This window comes from Nycticebus coucang, chromosome 11 (genome assembly GCF_027406575.1).
Source record: "Nycticebus coucang isolate mNycCou1 chromosome 11, mNycCou1.pri, whole genome shotgun sequence".
Classification (NCBI taxonomy): Eukaryota; Metazoa; Chordata; class Mammalia; order Primates; family Lorisidae; genus Nycticebus; species Nycticebus coucang.
Genome location: NC_069790.1, coordinates 118,924,780 through 118,942,715, shown reverse-complemented (window position 1 = coordinate 118,942,715; position 17,936 = coordinate 118,924,780). Strand labels below are relative to the sequence as shown.

General features: G+C 38.0%; 1 protein-coding gene across 6 annotated transcripts in view; it reads left to right on the top strand.

Annotated features, from left to right (window-relative positions):
- The window catches only part of EZH2 (enhancer of zeste 2 polycomb repressive complex 2 subunit), a 70,100-nt gene that overhangs the window by 1,644 nt on the left and 50,520 nt on the right, over positions 1–17,936 (top strand). The window lies entirely within an intron of this gene.

Here is a 17,936-nt window from a genome sequence, read left to right as displayed (position 1 = left end):
ATACTTCTAGGGGTTTTAGAGTTTTCTATTATTGTTCATTCATAAGTGTTAGCAACCAGTTCATTGTTAGAATTAAAATGCGGGACAAGTGTGTAATCCTAACTATTTATTCATAATTTTATTTGCAAGAAAATGAAAGCATTTAAGATATATTTTAATTTTCTGTTCATGATCTCTAAAATTAGGAATAGGTAGGATTCTAGTCATTGATGTAAAGAATTCTGTTCATTCTTTTTGGACATGTTTTGGGGAATGTAATGTTTCCTGGGAGCACTTAAGAAAATTGCATCTTAAATTCTTATTTTTGAGGAAAGTGACTATATTCCAAGAAAAGAAGTTAGAAAAATGTAGGAACTCTTTTGATTGCATCGTTCTGATGAAGATGTAACATGCATCTACTACTGATTTCGTAAAAAACGGAGACAAAGAAATGCGGTGTAAAAATCTTTATTACATATGCATTGTTGGACACCACTGAACAAGCATTCCAGGTGCTGCTTGAGTGTTGAGATTATAAAATAATGTTTATATTAGTTATTGATAATTATGTATTTAAGAATCCTATTGATAATCTTGGCCATTGTTATTTGATAAAGTAGTTATGCAGATTTTTTGGCAGAATTTTGGATATTTTAGGATAAAAGCTTCTATAACTTTGCCCTTCTTGTGTGTTCTATGTTTGATAATTACTATCTTTGTACTGGCCAAAAGATATTTTTAAAGAAAGTCTTTTTAGGAAATTGGTTTAAAATATTGTTTTAAATTATTTTCTTGTAGAATTGAGAATGTGGTTAGCTGAAATAGCAATGGTTAAAAAAACACTTGTTGATTTAGTGTACTCAGAAAAAGTTGTAATACTTTGATACTGGCTTTGTCTTGAATGTATAAGTTATTATGTTGGCCATTTAAAAGTTTTAGGCAGATTTCTACAGCTCACATTGGAATTTTTCCAAGATATATTCCATTCTTTGAGGTGGCTTGCTTAAGGAATGTCAATCTATATCAATATTAGTTTTTAAATAAACAGTGATTAAGAAAGCTGATGTGCTTTTTAAAAACCAACAAGGAAAAATCCTTCCCTGATATAATGTATTCTTGGGTCAATTAGGAATGATTTATGTATTAACCTTGAAGTCTGTCAGTGTAGTGATGAAGTTTCTCTAAATTTTGAAGGATTCTATATGGTTAGGTGAAACCTTTAGTTTGGGGGGGAGAGCATAAGTAGAGAGAAACAATTTGTTAAATTCAGGGAAAGGTTCCTAGTCAGATGATATGCTTTACCTTCTAGCACAGGAACTGTATTAAAGGGCCACGGCATTAGGAAGGTTGAGAACCACTACTGTTCTAGAGGCCTTCCCTGAATTCTCAGGCACTCTTGTGTTCCCACAGGGTTTTGTTCCTATTTTATTATAGCATGTATCAAATTGTATTGTAATCACTAGTTTATGCCTTTGTCTCCTTCTAAGTGCCTTGAGGCAGAGGCTCTGTCTTATTTTTCCTTGTATACCTATGTAGTCAGGTACATAAAAAGAAGTTGCTAGAGAATAGAGATTTTAGTAGTTGAATGAATTAAGGAAATATGAAAAATGTAGGGGAATAACTTGACAAAGGAACTTTTAAAGAGACAGTATATATTAATATTCATGCCATAAGAAATTTTGAAAGATGTTTTTCTCCCTCTTTGAGAGGCAGTGATTACAAAGAAAAATAGTTGTCAAGATGAATAAGTTCTAAAATTTTTTTGCTAGTTACAGTATTCTATGATATTGAAAATTGTATATCCTTCGGGTGCAACTGTTAGTATTCAGGTTTGGTACTTCAGGCAACAGAGAGAAGCTTGATGACTCCTGTGTATATCTAACATAGAGTATCTGCTTAATTTGGTTTGGCGTTGATATTGATGATCCCTTTACACAAATGTAAGGAAGGGAAAGGACAAGAGAGGGTAGCAAAACTTCATTGTAAGGTGTCTTGTTACAATTAATGAGTTCTGTATTGGAAGAATTTGAAGTAGGTTTTGAAGCTAAAACTGAAGGAAGTAGGGACAGTATAATTATGAATCACTTGGTAGGATGCTCTCTTGACCATTCTTTCAAAATGATTTAAGTATAGGTTAGCAAATTTGGTGACATCTCAAAAGTTATAGCTGATAAATTTCTAAGATAGTTGCACTGTTCTCGCCACTGTGGGTACCACTACTTGATGCAAAAAAAAAAAAACAAAAAAGACATGGAAAAAGGAATTACTATTAAAGTGCCTTGTGCCTTATGTTTTTGTTTGTACACCTATTTTATTGGGATAACATTTACATTACATATTTTGCTTTTATTTCTTATAAAAGCTACCCTGTATCTATGAACAGATGAATGAACAACATTTGGCACATATATACAATGAAATATTACTCAGACATAAAAGGAATGGAATTCTGATATGTGCTAATACAACATGGATAGACCTTGACAATATGCTAAGATGCTAAGTGAAATAAGCCAGACACAACCTTTTGTACAAAAAACATACAAAATCATGTGATCCCATTATGTGACATAGCTAGAATAGTCAACTTGATAGAGACAGAAAATAGAATAGATACTGCCAGGGGCTGAGGGGAGAAATGAATGGGGAGTTACTATTTAATGTGCACCGAGTTTATTTTTGGAATGATGAACAATTCTGTAGATGGATGCTGGTGATGGTTGAACAATATTTTGCATGTATGTAATGCCACTGAATTATATAGTTAAAAATGTTTAAAGTGGTGAATTTTATGTGATGTGTCACTTAATAAACCCCGCAAAGGTTTACAGATAAGGAAACTAAAGGAAACTGGTCTTCTAGAAGGATTAGAAATTTGCAGGCAGGATCCAAATTCAGTTCTATTTGACTCCTCATTATCAGCTCTATGTTATCTACTCCATGTTATCTGTTGGCTTACTGGATGATTAAAGATATATCAGTTCCAAGAAGAGTGAGTTTATTTGAATCACTCAGAAGTTACATTTATCACTCAGTAGCCAGTGGTTAAAGAAGAAAAGACAGGCATAGTGGCTCATGTTGATAATCCTAGCACTATGGGAGGCCAAGGCAGGTGGATTGCTTGAGTTTATGAGTTCATAGACCTAACTGAGCAAGAGCGAGACCCTGTCTCTACTAAAAATAGAAAAACTGGCTGGGCATTGTGGTGGGTACCTATAGTCCCAGCCACTCTTGAGGCTGAGGTAAGAGGATTGCTTGAGCCCAGGAGTTTGAGGTTGCTGTAAGCTATGATGCCACAGTACTCTTAAAGGAAAAAAAAAGCAAACCCAGAAAGTTACATTTAAAAGAGGATATTCATAGTGGCTCATGCCTGTAGTCCTAGCACTCTAGGAGTCCCTGATTGCTTGAGTTTAGGAGTTTGAGACCAGCCTGAGCAAGCATGAGACCCTGTCTCTAAAAACATAGTTGGGTGTGGCAGGCTCCTGTATTTCCAGCTACTCAACAGGCTGAGGCAAGAGGATCACTTGAACCCATAAGTTTGAGGTTGCTGTGAGCTATAATGCCATGGCACTCAACCCCAGGGTGACTGAGTGAGACTCTGTCTCAAAAAAAAGGTAGATAATTATAGTTTGATGGGAAGTACAATCTGATGCCTTAACCAGGGGTCCTCAAACTTTTTAAACAGGGGGGGCCAGTACACTGTCCTTCAGACCGTTGGAGGGCCGGACTATAGTTTAAAAAAAAAAACTATGAACAAATTCCTATGCACACTGCACATAATCTTATTTTGAAGTAAAAAGCAAAACGGGAACAAATACAATCACACTGCCGCATGTGGCCCGCTGACCGTAGTTTGAGGACCCCTGCAAGACTAAAAGATGTGTTTGCGGATTTCTTGCTCAGCCAGAGATTTAATAGTATGTATTTGAAGGGGGGAGTACAGTAAAGTTTTTTTTTTTTTTTATTGTTGGGGATTCATTGAGGGCACAATAAGCCAGTTATAGTACAGTAAAGTTTTAAGGGTATGGTTCTTGGAGGCACAATTCCTGGGTTGCATTCCCTGAGTTGTAAGTTTGTGCATGGGCCTCTTGATGTCTGAGCTTTCTTGTCTGTAAATTGGTGAAGACAATTAAAGGAATTAATACATGTGGAACCCTAAGAACTATACCTGGGACAGTGTGTTTGACAAATGATTTTTAGTTATTATTACATCAGTATTTTTTTTTAAGAGTTGATATACTTTCTCATTAATGGAACCACACATTTACTGAGTTTAAGTATATGCTTAGGACTGCTTAGTAAAAAAGATAGAGCGACATGTTTTATCTGTTTCTATTTAGAAATGTCTGTCGATTAAATACAAGTAATAAGTGTTCAACTTAAAATATTGAAACAATTTAGACATTTATGAAATGAGGGGTTTTCTTGTTCCCTGGAGTTTAATTCCTTACCTTTTTATTTATTATTTTTTTGACAGGGCCTTTCTTTGTTGCCTGGGCTAGAGTGCAGTGGTGTGCTCATAGTTCGCTGCCTCAAATGCCTAGGCTCAAGCAATCCTCTTGCCTCAGCCTCCCAGGAAGCTGGGACTACAAGTGTCCACCACTGTGCCCAGCTATTTTTTTATTTTTTGTAGAAACGGAGTCTTGTTCTTGCCCAGGCTGATCTCCAATGCCTGGCCTCAAGCAGTCCTCCTGCCTTGGGCTTTCAAAGTGCTGGGATTACAGATGTGAACCACCTTGCCCAGCCCCATTCCTTACCTTTAATAGTTAGTGTATATTCTTCTCAACTTTACCCAATGAATTAATAAATGAACAGGTATTTTTACATATAATTTATAAAAATGGGACCAAGTTATTTAGTTCTAACACTTTTTTTTTTTAGGTCATTACAGAAAGATTTATTAAAAAATAGCTGATGCTTCTTTAGGGCTTAATACTTACATGCTTGGAGCTAAGTGCCTCATTTTCATTATTTTATATAGACATCATGACAACAGGAGATGGAGAGATTTGGTAACAACTAGTTAGTGGTAGAGGAAGGATTTAAATTTGGGCACCTTGGCTGAGAGATCAGGGCTTTGAAACCAGGGTTCATTTTCATGTGACCCATAAGCTAAGAATGTTAATATTTATTTTTTTATTGTTGCAGTTTGTCTGGAGTTGGGTTTGAACCCACCACCCTCAGTATATGGGGCCAGCACCCCACTCACTGAGCCACAGGCACCACCCAATATTTTTAAGAGTTGTAGAAGAGACTCTGTATGGGAGACTAGATGTGGCCTGCCAAGCTTCACATACTTAGCAGGTGGCCCTTTAAAGAAAAAGCTTGCTGTTCCCTTCTCTGTGCTATTAGGCTATCCCTCCTTTGAATGCACAGTATTCCAGTTTATGATTGTGTCATTATACGGTAAACCAAACCAGTATAGTGGATGTTTATCTCTTCAAAAGAAGTCAGCATCCTTATGTGTCTTTGAACATTTGTGTGACGGCGTTCTATAAGAACAGTTGCTGTTTTAAGATTATGTACATTTCTAGTTTTAATAGGTGTTGTGAAATTGCTTTTTAGAAAAGTGTTAATTTTTTAGTTAAAAACTTTATTGAAATATAATTTACACACATAATGCACACATCTGAAGGGCATAATTTGAAGTGTTTTGACAAATACATGGACTTGCATCACTATCTCAGTCAAGCTTGCGCCATCATTTCAGAATTCTTTCATACTTGGCTTGGTGCCTGTAGCACAATGGTTACAGCGTCAGCCACATACACTGAGGATGGCAGGTTCAAACCCAGCCCAGGCCAGCTAAACAATGACAAATGCAACAAAAAATAGCCAGACACTGTGGCAGGCGCCTGTAGTCCCAGCTACTTGGGAGGCTGAGGCCAGAGAATCACTTAAGCCTAAGAATTTGAGGTTGCTGTGAGCTGTGAGGCTACGGCACTCTACCGAGGGTGATAAAGTGAGACTGTGTCTCAAAAAAAAAAAAAAAAAAAATTCTTTCATGCTCCTTCAGAAACTATTTCTTCTGAACTACTTAAGATTTCTCCTATTCAAGAATTCCATATAAATATAATTGAACAGTGTAATATTCTTTTGTGACAGGCTCTTTCACGTACCATGTTTTTGGGGATTTATCTGTATTGTTGCAGGTATCAGTAGTTCTTTTCTTTGAGTAGTATCACATTGTATGAATTCCATTGTATGAATATACTGCAGTTTTTAAATTTATTCACCTATTGATAGATGGACACATGGGGGTTTCCTTCAGTTTTTGGCTATTAATAAAGCTGCTATGGCCGTTTATATAAGTCTTTTCTGGGCATATGTTTTCAGTTTTCTTGGAGTTGGATTGCTGGGTCATGTGATAAATATTGATTTGATTTTGTAAGAAATTGCTAAACTGTTTTCCAAAGTGGTTGTGCCATTTTACATTGTAACTGTATAGGAGTTAACAGTTTCTCCACATCTTATTAAGAGTTTTTTGTTTTTTTTTTAGAGACAGTCTCATTTTGTCACCCTCAGTAGAGTGCTGTGGCATCACAGCTCACAGCAACCTCCAGCTCTTGGGCTTAGGTGATTCTCTTGCCTCAGCCTCCTGAGTAGCTGGAACTACAGGCGCCCGCCACAAGGCCTGGCTATTTTTTTGTTGCAATTTGACCGGGGATGGGTTTGAACCCACCACCCTCGGTATATGGGGCTGGCGCCCTACTCACTGAGCCACAGGCACCGCCCAGTTTCTCCATATCTTTACTGACTCTTGGTATTGCCTACCTTTTAAATTTTGGCCATCACATGAATAGTAAGTATCCCATTGTGGTTTTTATTTGTATTTCCAAGATGATCAATGATATTGAACTGCTTCTGTGTACTTTTTTGTTCAAGCCTTTTTTTCTCCTATTTAAAAAATTGGGTTGTCTTTGACTTTTAAGAGGTCTTTTTATATTCTGGGTGCACATTCACATTCTCAGATTGTATTGCAAATATTTTATCCTTAATTTTTAGTTGATTTTGTATATTTTTGATAATACACAGAACAAGCTAAGCTTTTTTTTTTTTTGAGACAGCGTCTCAAGCTGTTGCCCTGGGTAGAGTGCGGTGGCATCACAGCTCACAGCAACCTCAAACTCTTGGGCTTAAGCAAGTCTCTTGCCTCAGCTTCCCAAGTAGCCCACCACAACACCCGGCTATTTTTTGATTGCAGTTGTCATTGTTGTTTAGCAGGCTTGGGCCGGGCTCGAACCCACCAGCCTTGGTGTATGTGGCTGGCCCCCTACTCACTGAACTACAGGCAACAAGCCACAAGCTAAATAATGTTAATACTGGAAGCATAGTTGTTCAGTTCCACTTCAGTTTATGTGAAAGATTCTTAATTCACAAGTCATTTAATTCTTAGTATGAAAAAGTATGTTTGCAGAAACATGTGAACTAAGAGGACATTATTTATATAGTGTCATTTGTGTTGCAGGAAGAATGTTTAAGCTAACTAGTTTTGACAGTGATTACATTTAGTAGTTTTTAAAGTTTTCATTTTGCATAATTCAGACTTCCATTAACATATTAACTATCGTGTGAGTTGTATTTAACTCTGAGCCTAGGGCCTCATGAAGCTGAAAAACCTTTTGTTCATTGTTTTCTCTGTCAGTCTGTGAATCTCCCCCACCTCTTGTTGCCCTGCTCCACCTGCCTCCCCCAAATGTGCCACGTGTGCTGGACTGTGTTACCAAAACTTCTGATGGCGAGTTTTGCCTTGATTGTTTGTGTAGCAGCTCTTTGAATGAAGTTGGTATGATAGTGTATGGTGACATGGCGTTGTTCACATACTTAGGGGATATGATTCCAGAGGTTGTCATCCAGACGCAGCTAAATACTCATGGAATGACAAAAGACCCAATTCTCAGAAACAAATTCAATAAGTATGTTGTGAGCCAACTAGAACTCAGTGGCATGCAGTGTAAAAATTGATTCTAGCATCACATGAATTGGATATAACTCACAGAAAACAAAAATAACAAATTTCTCATTAAGCTAGAAAGAATTGCTTTGTTTTTGAGGTTTTTAATTTTGCTTTTGTAATAAAACACCATAGCCCCAAGGAAAACATATATATTTTTCTAGTATGGCAATCAGTGAGTTAAACTTAACATTTTTTTTTCAAAGGATAAATGAGAATATTAAAAGTAAATTAAAAGGTAACCTTTACCTTAGAATGTGAGCTTCTAAAAATCTACCTATTCTGACAGTTAAGTAAATATTTTATTATAGAAAAAAAAATTTTTTTTTTTTTTTTTTTTTTGAGACAGAGCCTCAAGATGTCGCCCTGGGTAGAGTGCTGTGGCATCACAGCTCACAGCAACCTCCAGCTCCTGGGCTTGAGTGATTCTCTTGCCTCTGCCTCCCAAGTAGCTGGGACTACAGGCACCCGCCACAATGCCCAGCTATTTTTTAATTGTAGTTGTCATTGTTGTTTAGGAGGCCCGTGCTGGATTCGAACCCACCAGCTCTGGCGTATGTGTTGGTGCCTTAGCTGCTTGAGCTATGGGCACTGAGCCTATTATAGAAATTGATGGCTTTTCAGAGTATATTTTCTTGATTTCTATGTTATTTTATTTCTGTAAAGAACCAGTTTTTACTTTTGCTCAGCACTTACTTTGTTTCTACAATACTTTTTGGTTTTTCTTTATTATTCAAGTAATACATAACCTTTGCTTTTCCCTGTTTATAATAAAGGGAAGAAAATAGCAGGACTTTGGGCTTCAATTGGGTGTCATCATATACCATGTCATCTAGGTGATGATGCTATTACCCAGTTCATTCTTCCCATGACTGTGGATTCAAGTAAGAAAATCCTGAAGCTAGCATTCCAGATAGTCTTCAGAATAGCCCACACTCTCTTAATTTGTCTTTTCTTTCTTTCTTTTTTTTTTTTTTTGAGACAGAGTCTCAAGCTCTTGCCCTTGGTAGAGTGCGGTGGCATCATAACTCACAGCATCCTCCAACTCGTGCTGAAGCGATCCTCTAGCCTCAGTTTTTCTATTTTTTTGGCAGAGACAGGGTCTCGCTTTTGCTTCGGCGGGTCTCGAGCTCCAGAGCTCAAGCAATCCACCTGCCTTGGCCTTCTAGAGTGCTAAAATTAAAGGCATGATCGCCTCTTAACTATCCTTATCTCTGGGTTTTCATGCCTTTCTCCTGTTGATCTCAGTTGGTTTTTTACTAGTCTACAGAAAGCTTCATGTAGAGATTCTGCACTGTCTTCTTTTTGGAATATCTTCCTTATTGTTTTAGCATCTCAAGATGCTACTTAGCCTGTGGGTCAAAACAGCTCCTCCCCATCCTAACCAAACTAGGCAGCTTTTCTCACACTTAGAAAGAAGTATCCTAACATGTGTGTCACTCATTTCATATTTTTCTCTCTTCTCATCTTCATTTTAAGCTCTTTTTTATTCATTTATATGGTAGAACTTAGAAAAGCATTTTGAACATTGTAGGTACTAATAAAAGGTTTATGAAATTGATTTGATCAAAGCCTGGAAAATTTGGGAAACCTCTTTTCTAGTAATAACTCAGTAAATATTTGTTTGTTTGTTTATTTGAGACAGAGTCTTACTTTGTCACCCTTGACAGAGTGCTGTGATGTCATAGCTCACAGCTGTCTGAAACTTCTGAGCTTAAGTGATTCTCGGCCTCAGCCTCCCAAGTAGTTGGGATTAACAGGCACCCGCCACAACGCCCATCTATTTTTAAAGATGAAGTCTTACTCTGGCTCAGGCTGGTCTCAAACCTGTGAGCTCAGGCAATACATCCACCTCAGCCTCCCAAGTGCTGGGATTACAGGAGTGAGTTTTGTTGACTGCTGTCATGACATTATTTAAAAATTTAAATTTATATCTTTTTTTTTTTTTTTTTTTTTTTTTTTTGAGACAAGAGTCTCACTTTATCACCCTCAGTGGAGTGCTTGCTGTGGTGTCACAGGTCACAGCAACCTCCAGCTCTTTGGGCTTAGGCGATTCTCCTGCCTCAGCCTCCTGAGTACTGGGACCACAATGCCCAGCTATTTTTTTCACCAGTTTTGGCCAGGGCTGGGTTCAAACCTGCCACCCTTGGTATATGGTGTGGGCGCCCTACTCACTGAGCCACAGGCGCTGCCCTAAATTTATATCCTTAATGGACTGTTAAGTAAAGTCTGATGATGTAAAAAAGTGAATGTGGAGCATGGAATGATGATTCTGGAAATTTAACAATGATCTTTATCCCTCTATTGCACTTGAATGAACTAAATTCATATGTATCATACCAAGATGTCTCCAGTAAGTTAAAAAAAAAGTGTCAAAAAGATAAAACATCTCATCTTGACTGCTTCATCTATTTTAGTGCCTTAATTTTTAATACTAAAGACCACTTGAGAACTGCTTGTAAGCAAAACAGAAAAATCTAAGAAAATTATTCTGAAAACTATCCATGAGAAAAAAAAATCTAAGAAAATTAGACATTTTCTTTAAATAATGGGAGAATTTATTTCTCTTTCTTTCTTACCTTTTGTTTTTGGCAATAGAGTCTCAGTTGCCCTGGGGTTGAGTGCTGTGGTGTCATAGCTCACAGCAACCTGGAACTCCTGGGTTCCAGTGATACTCTTGTTTTAGCCTCCCAAGTAGCTGTGGCTATAGGCACCCACCCACTACAAAACCTAGCTAGTTTTTCTCTTTTTAGTAGAGATAGGGTCTTGCATGGCTTAGGCTAATCTCAAACTCCTGAGCCCAAGGAATCCACCTGCTGGGATTACAGGTGTGAGCCACTGCGGCCAGCCAAACAGTGGGATAATTTCAGTCATTAAAGCAGCTTTTGTATTTTTGGATGTCATAGTATATTCTCTCCATAGGTGTGTGAGTACCTTCCATGTATGTTACTTTTATTATGCTATAAATAATAGAAGTAATTTTTATTGAGAACCTGCTCTGTGCCTATACATGCAGTCCCTAAATCAAACATTTTTTTAAACTTTTAAACATTAAAATTTTTTTTTATTTTGTGGTAAAAACCACATAACATTAAATTTCCCATCTTCACCATTTTAAAACATGCATTTGAGTAATGTTAAGTATATCCACATTGTTGTGCATCAGATTTCTGGAGCTTTTTTATCTTGTAAAACTGAAATTCTGTACCCATTAAACACTAATTCTCACTTTGCCCTTTCCCCAGTTCTTGGCAACAACCTTTCTACTTTCTGTTTCTGTGATTTTTGACTCCTTTTGATACCTCATGGAGTGAATTTATCCACGAGAAAAAAAAAATCTAAGAAATCATACAGATTTGCTCTTTTGTGACTGGCTTACTTCACTTAGCTTAATGCCCTTAGGGTTTCTGCATGTTGTATGTAGCATGTAATAGGATTTTTTGACTGTATACTATTCTATTGTATATATATACCATGTTTTTACATCTATTCATCTGTGGATGGACCTAAGGGTTACTTCTGAATCTTGGCGGTTGTCAGTAATGCTGCAGTAAATTTTGGTGTACAAATAACTTTTCTAGATCTGGCTTTGAATATTTTTGATAATACAGTTGACCAACAAAGAACACAGGTTTGAACTGTGAGGGTCCACTTATATACACATTTTTTTTTTTCCCAGCCAAATGGAGGTCCAAAATACAGTATTCATGGGTGTGGAACCTGTGTGTTGGAAAGCTGACATTTCCTATATGAGATTTTCATAGGGCTGACATTGGGACTTGAATGTGAGTGGAATTGGGTATACAGGGGCGGTCCTGAAACAGATCTAAGTATACCAAAGGATGACTGGATATCTATGTGTGAGATTGCTGGATCATATGATAGTTCTATTTTTAAGGTTTTTTTTTGAGACAGAGTCTCTCTATGTCGCCCTGGGTAGAGTGCCATGGTGTCACAGCTCACAGAAACCTCAAACTCTTGGGCTTAAGTGATTCTCTTGCCTCAGCAAGAGTGTGCCCAGTCCAGCTGGGACTACGGGGGACTACAGGGGCTTGCCACAACACCCGGCTATTTTTTGGTTGTAGTTGTCATTGTTTGGCAGTCCTGGGCTGGGTTCAAACCTGCCAGCTCTGGTGTATGTGGCTGACGCCCTAGTCGCTGAGCTATAGGCGCCGAGCCTCTATTTTTAAATTTTTGAGGAACCTCTATACTATTTTCCATACTGGCTGCACTATTTTACAATCCCACAAACAATGCACAGGGGTTCTAATTTCTCCACATCGTTGGCAACACTTGTTATTTTCTGTCCTTTTGGTAGTAACTGTAGTAATAGGTAGGAGGTGCTATCTCATTGTGGTTTTGATTTGTATTAGTGATATTGAGCATCTTTTCATATGTCTATTGGCCCTAAACATTCTACTTTTGAATTTGTTGAAAAATGCTTTTTCTGAGATAAGAGGATTTGAGCCTAAGGGTCTGAGGTTGCTGTGAACTGTGATGTGCCACAGCATTCTACCCAGGGCGACTGAGTGAGATTCTGTCTCAAAAAAAAAAAAAATTGTAAAATGGGAAAAATAGGATCTGCCGTTACAAATATTACAGATGATTCTATTAACGTGAACTTTATAATTTCTTAACAGTATGCTGATCTCTTATTAGGAAAAAATATGGTATCCTTATTCATAAAATTCTGAATTTGGAGGTCCAAAATACAGTATTCATGGGTGTGAAACCTGTGTGTTGGAAAGCTGACATTTCCTATATGAGATTTTCATAGGGCTGAATCGCTGAATTGAAGTGTGATGTGTTCAAATTATTTAATAGTGTAAGTGAAATTGGCAAATTTATTATCAAACCCCCCTACTGGGTACTGAGTATGCTACTATGAGAATTATGTATGTGTTGGAAAAGGCTGGGAAATACTCTTCTAAATAACCAGTACACGGCAGAAGTGTTGCTTGAACAGGTGAAGAAGAAGACAGTGTTGAGTTAATCGTCCCAATTACACCCTTAATAATTTTGGACAATATTTGCCTACCTGCAATAGGCAGCTCAAGTTATGCTATAAAGAAAAAACTTTTGGGCAGCGCCTGTGGCTCAAAGGTGTAGGGCGCCAGCGGGAGATGGCGGGTTCAAACTTGGCCCTGGCCAAAAACTGCAAAAAGAAAAAAAAAATACTTTTGAAGGGCTTCCCACCAGTAGCTTTGATGTGCAAAGGGTGGTGGGCTTTGCTGTTACACTAGTTGTATTTCCTTGGTAAGATGCTTTTGTGGATCTTACCTTTATTATAAAATGAATGAGATGAACAGAGAGTGGAGCAAGTTGTGTTCCTACAGAGAGGATATCTTTATCTTGCAGATGAAGAAATTGAGGCTTAGCAAAAGTAAATAGCTTGCCTAAGTTCCCACAGCCAATAGGACCAAGGTTCCTTAAAGAAAAGGCTTTGAGGTGGGACAGTGGCTTAATGCCAGGAATTTGAGACCAACCTGGGTAATAAAGTAAGACCCCCATCTCTTTAAAAAAAAGATATAAGCATTTATTGCCTCTGGGGTCCATTTTAGCTCAATACTAGTATTCTAAGCACTTGGTCTCTGTTATTCACTTAGAACTATTTGGAGAGTTTGGGAAATATTGGGCTTAAGTTCACATTAACATCGCAGGTGAATATTATTTAATTGAATAGTTATGTATATTTCTCCCAAAATCTTTATTAATCGGTTCACAAAACAGCTAATGCCAAGTATACACCTCTCTTCTCTTTTGTGTCTGTGCATTATGGATGTAATAGCACCTAAAAGCATTTCCCATAATGATGTATCTGACTAGCTTTGTAAATCATCAAGTCTAAATTGGGAAGTTCAAACTTATTATTTCCCATTCTTAACAGAATTTACCATTGTAGTTAAAGAAATAATTTTTCTTTACCATTTGTCTGGTGTCACTTGTTATTCACTAATAGCATATAACTAGCCAGCAATACTAGACACATTTTCTAGAAAAGAAAATTTCTTCAAACTATTTATTAGGTGCTTCAGTCTTTGCCCGGTAGGGCTATTCAAATAAAGGGCTGGATACTTTCTTCCTTCCCCTCTAGAAAGAGACATTCTGTACTAGTGAAAATACCAACTTTTATAACTAGGCTACCATACAAAAAGTCATGTTTTTCTACCTTAGAGTGTATAGGGCTTTAAAGTTAGCCACTCATCCTAGCCCTCTCACTGTTCTTTTTCCGTATGGAAGTGCTGGGATAGAAGTCTTTTTCCTCTCCTGAAAACCTGTTAGTTTTGAAATTGCAGGAAAATTAATTGTATAATTGATTTCCCTGTAGTTGGTCATTTCTTTATAGCATTTCTGTAAGTTATTGTAGATTTTTGGAGACTTAAAAACAGTTTTTCTGGGCTTAATTATTTTTATTATTTATTTATTTAGAGACAGAGCCTCAAGCTATCGCCCTGGGTAGAGTGCTATGGCGTCACAGCTCACAGCAACCTCCAAATCCTGGGCTTAAGTGAGTCTCTTGCCTCAGCCTCCTGAGTAACTGGGACTACAGGCGCCCGCCTCAATGCCTGGCTATTTTTTGGTTGTAGTTGTCACCGTTTGGAAGGCATGGGCCGGATTCGAACCCGCCAGCTCTGGTGTATGTGGCTAGCGCCTTAGCTGCTTGAGCTATAGGCACCACCCCTTAATTATTTTTGATAAGTAATGTTACAGTAATAAAATAATTCAACAGATAATATATATGATAAAACAAGTTACTTTCATCTGTTTTTGTGTTGCTATAACAGAATACTTGAGATTAATTTATAAAGAGAAGTTTTTGTTTTTCTTTTTGCAGTTTGGCTGGGGTCACGTTTGAACCCACCACCCTTACTGATTTATAAAGAATAGAAATTTATTTCTCACAATTCTGGAGGCTGGGAGGTCCAAGATCAAGGCTCTAGAATCTGGTGAGGACTTTGTTGTCCTCATTGTGGCAGAAGGTGGTGGAAGGGCAAGTGGGGAAACAGCTCCCTCTGGCACACCCCTTTATAAAGGCGCCTAGAAGGGAGATGTCTGATCACAAATACTTTCTCTTTAGGTCCAAGACCAGCCCATTTTTCCTCTAGTGTGAGAACAGATCATTGTTCTGTGGAGCACAGAGTTGTTGATTTGCACTTAGGTTCAATGCTAGGTGAAACATACTTAATCTTTGAACACTGGAATCTCTCTGAGTGGCTACATACCCTCAATTTGACGGATGTGCAGAACAGGTTGTAGAAATAGCAGATTTATGGCACTTCTCTTGTGCTCACTTAGGCTTACACTTACTATCTGGAATGATGGGTAGATCCTTTGTATTTATCTAAATTGAGCTTTCTTTGAAATATTGCTCAATGTATGTTAGATTGTGTAAATTAAATTAGATGGCTGCTTATGCGAGGTATAAGATTTAAAGTAGACTTTCTATCAGAATATCTGGTATTGGACTTATATACCTTTCATTGTTTGCTTTTTTTTTTTTTTTGAGACGGAGTCTCACTATGTTGTTCCTCAGTGGAGTGCTGTAGCATCACAGCGCACAGCAACCCCAAACTCTTGGGTTTAACCAGTTCTCTTGCCTTAGCCTCCCAAGTAGCTGGGACTACAGGTGCCTGCCACAGTGCCCAGCTATTTTTTTGTTTTGTTGCAGTTGTCGTCGTTGGTTAGCTGGCCCGGTCCAGGTTTGACCCGCCTTCAGTGTTTGTGGCTGGTGCCATAACCACTGTGCCACGGGTGCCAGCCTCATTCTGTTTGCTTTTATTAAGTGGAGTATTGGAAGGACAGGTATCTCAGGTCTCCTCTTTGAATTATAATGAATTTTATATCATAGTTTTAGTCTCTGGCACATAATTGTTTTTATATTTCTCTCCAGTAGTGTCCCAGGAAACCAAGTATATACCTAACCAAATGAGAGGATTTTACTTATTTTTAAAAATAGGTTTAGTATAGTTTTAAAGGAATACTTTAATTAATTATATTATTTATTTACTTTGAGACAGTGTCTCATTTTGTTGCCCTCAGTAGAGTGCTGTGGGCTCATAGCTCACAGCAACCTCAAACTCTTGGACTCAGGTGATCCTCTTGCCTCAGCCTCCCAAGTAGATGGGACTATAGGTACCTAGCCATATTTTTAGAGACAGAGTCTTGCTCTTGCTCAGTCTGCTGTCGAACTTGTGAGCTCAAGCAGTCCACCTGCCTTGGCCTCCCAGAGTGCTAGGATTTCATGTGTGATCAAGGAAAACTTTAATCTTTAGATGTCTGTTTAGTGAACCTGTTTTATCTGTTCAAACAAATTCTTTAAAACATTTACAATGAGTCTGGGCTCAGTAGCTCATACTTATGATCCTAGCACTCTGGGAGGTCAAGGTGGAAGGATAGCCTAAGGCCAGTTTAAGACGTCTGAGCAAGAGTAAGCCCCATCTTTACAAAAAATAGAAAAATTAGCTGGGTGTGGTGATTCAAGCCCAGATACTTGGGAACTGAGGCATGAGATTCGCTTGAGCTCAGGAGTTTGAGGTTACAGTGAGCTATTGTGACACCACTATTCTAGCTGGGTGCCAGAGAGACCTTATCTGAAAAAAAGAAAAAAAAAAGAAAAATTTGTGATAGTTGAACTCTCCAACTGATTGAAATTTATATCATCATTTCTTTTCTGAGACATGTCTTTGTAAGCTGATAGTACTTTCAGATAAACACAGGAGTATTGGTCTGTGGTCTTCTTGTTGAACTCAGTGAGTTTACTCTTGCTGAAAAGAATGATCTTATTTTTGTGGAAAATACGTTACTGTTAATCTCACTTTTGCTGCAACAATCAAGTTAATGTTTTCTATCATTCAGCTACGACTGCTAAATTACTGTAATTTTTCTGTGCCTTTTAACTTTTTAGCACTACAGAAACTAGGCCTACAAATATGGTCTTTATTTCTTTCTCTTATTTTCCTCTATCGTTAGTCACTGGCATATCTTTTTCCTAAAGATTTCTTCAACACAAATGCTGTTTCTCCTGTATAGTTGCATGTACAATAAGCCACTAAAGTATCAGGCACTAAAACCTGTTGTACCTTCCACATCTGGATGGATCTTTCGCAGGATTTAGCACTTTCAGAATGTTCAGTAAGATTTTACTGAGTGGTTGATAATACCTCTATTCCTGCTTTCCCCCCATGTTCTCAAGTCTTTCAACAGAAGTTTTTCCTCAGCATTTTACAAGTCATTGGGTAGAATGTTTGAGTCCTCTAGTAATGAGCTTGTGTGTTTTATCACTTTTTTCTTTTTAAACAATAGAAGCATTCATAGAAGCAGAAAGGTTCCGAGAACGAGATTTTTATTCTGTCTTCCTTTTAGGGGTAGAGGGAGGTGTGAGTATATAGGGAGTTGGTTGGTAGCATGGGGTTATCTTAGGGTGTTTCCAGAGGGCCAGCAGGATGCCCAAGACCATTGATGATATCTTCTTACAGTGGTGATGTGTAGGAGATGAATGAAAACAGAAGCGATTTATTTAAAACAAATTATGTTAGGTATTAGTCTCTTAATTTGACACAAATGTATGACAGTCTATCATTTGAATTGTATAGATTGACAAAGTTCCCTTCATTAAATATTCCTCACATACATTTTTGTTTGCTTTTTAGTTGGAAGAGTGGTGATTTCTAGGTTTCATTCTTATAAATCTATCTTTTAGAAATACGTAATTTAGGGTGGTGCCTGTGGCTCAGTGAGTAGGGCGCCGGCCCCATATACCGAGGGTGGCGGGTTCAAACCCTGCCCCGGCTGAACTGTAACCAAAAAATAGCCGGGCGTTGTGGCGGGCGCCTGTAGTCCCAGCTGCTCCGGAGGCTGAGGCAGGAGAATTGCTGAAGCCCAAGCGCTAGAGGTTGCTGTGAGAGTCCTGTGACATCACGGCACTCTACTGAAGGCAGTAAAGTGAGACTCTGTCTCTACAGAAAAAAAAAAAAAAAGAAATACGTAATTTAAGTATAGTACT